Source organism: Rhinopithecus roxellana, chromosome 13 (assembly GCF_007565055.1).
Source record: "Rhinopithecus roxellana isolate Shanxi Qingling chromosome 13, ASM756505v1, whole genome shotgun sequence".
NCBI lineage: Eukaryota > Metazoa > Chordata > Mammalia > Primates > Cercopithecidae > Rhinopithecus > Rhinopithecus roxellana.
Genome location: NC_044561.1, coordinates 97,129,787 through 97,134,295, shown reverse-complemented (window position 1 = coordinate 97,134,295; position 4,509 = coordinate 97,129,787).

The following is a 4,509-nucleotide window of genomic DNA, read 5'->3' as shown; positions in this document are numbered from 1 at the left end:
TCTGTCTTTAAAAAAAAAAAAAAAAAAAAAAAAAAATTTACATGCAGTAAAATTTGGTGTTTTTAGGTGCATAATTGTACAAGTTTGACAAACATAGTCATTTAACCACCCACATCAAGATATAGAATATTGCCATCACCCCTAAATACCTCAGGTGTTTTCCATGTCTTCTTATAATCAACATTTTTTCTCATCCCAGCCTGGCAACCTCTGATATAATTTTTAAGCTTTGCTTTTTCCAGATTGTCACCTAGGCAGAATCGAACCGTTACACAAGTTACACAGTAAAATATTTTGTGTATGGCTTCTTCCACATACATAATGCGTTTTTTGGATTCATGCACGTTGTTGCATGTCTCAGTAGTTCATTCCTTATTAGGACACAGCAGGATTCCATTGTGTGGATGCATCTCATCTTGTTTATTCACTCGTTGGTTGATAGACATTGTTTAAAGTTTTTGTTGATTATTAGTAAAGCTGTTATAAACTTTCTGTAGAGACCTTTTATAGACTTTTTTTTTTTTTTTTTTTTTTTTTTGAGCTGGAGTCTTGCTCCATTGCCCAGGCTGGAATGCAGTGGTGCAATCTCGGCTCACTGCAACCTCCGCCTCCCAGGTTCAAGCGATTCTCCTGCCTCAGCCTCCTGTGTAGCTGGGATTACAGGCGCTCGCTACCATGCCTGGCTAATTTTTGTATTTTTAGTAGAGACAGGGTTTCACCATGTTGACCAGGCTGGCTCAAACTCCTGACCTCAGGAGATCTGCCTACCTTGGCTCCCCAAAGTGCTGGGATTACTGGCGTGAACCACCGTGCCTGGCCAGACATATGTTTTTGTTTCTCTTGCAAAACACATATCCGATAAAAATGTTATTTCCAGAATAAAGAAAACACTGTCACCATTCAAAAATAAGAAAATAAACAACTCACTTTAAAATGGGCAAATGATTTGAACAGAAACTTCCAAGAAAACATATAGATGGAAATAAGCATGTACAAACAATAATTTTAGTCTGTGAAAAATTGCAAATTAAAATCATGCTATATTAGACACATGTATACATTTGAATGGCTAAAATTTAAAAAATGACAAGTTTTTATGAGAATATGTAGCAACTGGAACATTCATACATGGTGGGAATGGAAAATGGTACAATTTATTTTCATTTATTTTTATAAAATTATACTGATATAGTGTGGTATTCTCACCCACATTTCATGTTGAAATGTAATCCCCAATGTTGGAAGTGGGGCCTGGGGTGGGAGGTGTTTCTGTCATGGGGGCAGATCCTTCATGGATGGCTTGGGCCATCCCCTTGGTGATAAGTGAGCTGTCTGAATTCACACAAGATCTGGTCCTTTAAAAGTGTGTGGCACCTCCCCATCCCCCTTGTCCCTGCTTTTGTCAAGTTAATTGTCTGTTGCCGCTTTGCCTCCCACCATGAGTAAAAGCTCTCTGAGGCCTCTTCTGATGCAGATGCTGCCATGCTTCTTGTACAGTCTGTTAGAACTGTGAGCCAATTAAACTTCTTCGCTTATAGATTACCCCAGTCTCTGGTTTTTTTTTTTTAATAGCAATGCAAGAAAAGCTAATACAGATCCATAATATATTATTATTATTTTTTTACAATTCATATTCATTTTATTTACCCACACATTTACGATTTCTATGGCTCCTCATTCCTTCCCATCTTTCTGTGTTTCTGTCTGGGATGATTTTCCTTCTACTTGAAAAACTCTCTGTAGTATTTCTATTAGTGCAAGGCTGCTGGTGACAGATTCTCTCTGGTTTTGGTTGCCTTGAAGTCTATTTATTTTGCCTTCACTTTTATAGAATATTTTCTCTGCATATATAAACCTAGGCTTGTAGTTATTTTCTTTTAGCATATCTAATAATTTATTCCATTGTCTTCTGGCTTTGTTTCTGTTAAGAAGTCAGTCAAAATCTCATTGTTTGTATGGATTTCCTTGCTACAGACTTCTGAGTTTCTTAAAAAAGTGTTTAATTCAGACCTTAACTGTTCCTCATATTTATTCCTATAAGAAGACAGAATATGCTCAACATGTGTTTCAGGTCTATAAGAGGACATCTGGTGGCTTCATTCTCTCATGAGTATCTGCCCAGCTTTGTAGAAACCCAATCTTCCTTAGTTTCACAAAATCCCTTGAAGGCAGGGAGTAGCTGATTTTCTAAAGGAGAAAGATGTAGGGTACAGGGCTTTCCTGATCCACCCAAGAGTGGTTGAATTGAGAGTAGAACCCTGCAATGGAACCTTCATTCTCAGATGCAAAATCTTTTTCTCTTCTAGTATATAACAATAATGAAGTCTCTGTTATTGCCATGGGATTACAGAAGCTACTCTTCCATTTTTGCATTTTTGGGTCTAAATGGAGAACTTAACAGACCTGGGTAGAATGTGGGCAGGCTGCCTTCATGAACACACAAGAATGCATGTGTTAGTCATTAATGCTCCTGGTTGATCAGAGTAAATCTCAACCTAACTGCCTTTTCCAGGGCTTCTTTAATTGAAGGTCCTAGGTATACCTTTGGGATTAAACTTGGACTCAGTTTTTCCTACACTATATACATTTGTTTTCGATTCTCAATAACAAACAAACAAACAAAAAACCTCCCAACTTAGTTCAACTCTCATAATTAAAATATCCTAAGTGGATTAGTAATATCCAAAGCAAATGAATTAAGGCGGGAGGGTTGTGGGAATGTATGCGTTAGGGGAGAAGGATATTGCATGAATGCCTGAAGGAAGTAAGTAAATCAAAGTTTATGAAGTACAGCTAATAAAGTGAAATGCATGGTCCTTTAAAAGCATTCTTATAAAAAGATTATAGACACCGGAGAGACCTGGGTTAGAAGTGACTCTTCCACCTTCAATGTGTGTGATTCCAGACAAGTTGTTTCACTTATTTGAGTACCAGTACCTTTGTTTCCTCATCAGAAAACTGTGGATCATAATAGCCACATGGAGAAGAAGATGAAGGTTAAAAAGTTGGTAGAGAAAATAAAGAAGTAAAGTAAATATGGAGGAGAAAGAAGAAAGAAGAGATAAGAAGAAAGATAAAAACTGGAAGATGGAAAGGATGAGGTAGCAAAAAAGTCATGACAATTAGGGATATGATATGAAAATCAGTGTACCTGGCATTAAGCAGGCACCTAATAAATTGCTGTTGATACTACTACAATTGGGATTATCCTTCTCTATGTAGCATAGATCAGAACACAAAGTTGATCTGAATTATGACTGCAACTTTGAGGTATTTTGACCCTAAACTATTCTCAAATTGTTCTTGCAAAGTCATAATTACTTAAATGTTGATCTATAAAGAGCTTGCTTGGACTTCCTGCCTACCTTACACATAATTCTATGGCTATGATAAAAAAGACCAATAAAAAATAATTGGTGGCAAGAATGTGGAGAAAAGGGAACTCACACACTATTGGTTGGAATGTAAATTAGTACAGTCATTATGGAAAACAGTATGGTCCGTCCTCAAAAAACTAAAAATAAAACTACCATATGATCTACCAATCCACTCTTGAGTTTGGTAGGTCCTCACTTAATATCACGAATAGGTTCTTGGAAATTGTAAATTTAAGTGAAATGATGTACAGCAAGTTCTCAAATTGTTTCATTCAACATCATTTCATGGTAGAAAATTGGTTTCATTATACATATGAATAACTTCAAGGACCTATTCATAACACTGAGAATTTACTGTATCTACTCAAGGAAAAGAAATCAGTATGTGAAAGTTGTATCTGCATCCCCCTGTTTATTGCAGCACCATTCTCAATAGCCAAGATAGGGAATCAACTTAAGTGTACACCAGCAGGTGAGTGAATAAAGAACATGTGGTGTATATAAACAAAGAAACATTACTTAGTCATAAAAGAAGTGAAATCTTGTTCTTCCTGGCAACGTGGATGAGCCTAGAGAACATTCTGTTAAGTGAAATAAGCCAGGCACAGAAAGATAAATACAGCATGTTCTCTCTCATATGTGGAAGCTAAAGAAGCTGATCTCATAGAAGCAGAGAGTAGAGTAGTGGTTACTGGAGGCTGGGAAGGATGGGGCAGGAGTACAGGGAGAGGTTGGTTAATGGATTCAAAATTACAGCTAGATGGGAAGAATAAGTTCTTGTGTTCCATAGCACCGTTGAGTAAATACAGTTAACAATAATTTATTGTATGTTTTCAGATAGCTAGAAGAAAGCATCCTGAGTGTTCCCAATACAAACAAACAAATCATAATGTTTAAGGTGATGGATGTGTTAATTACCCTGATTTATCATTACACATTGTATATATGTATTATAATATCACACTGTAACCCATAAATATGTATAATTATTATGTATTAAAATAATAAAATGTTCTAAGTTAGACACCATAAATAAAGTATACTTATCTATAAGAATAAGAGGAGTATCATAGAAAACCAAAGTCAAAGTCTTCTTATATTTTTTACCTTTAAAAAGATAGTTTCTGATTCT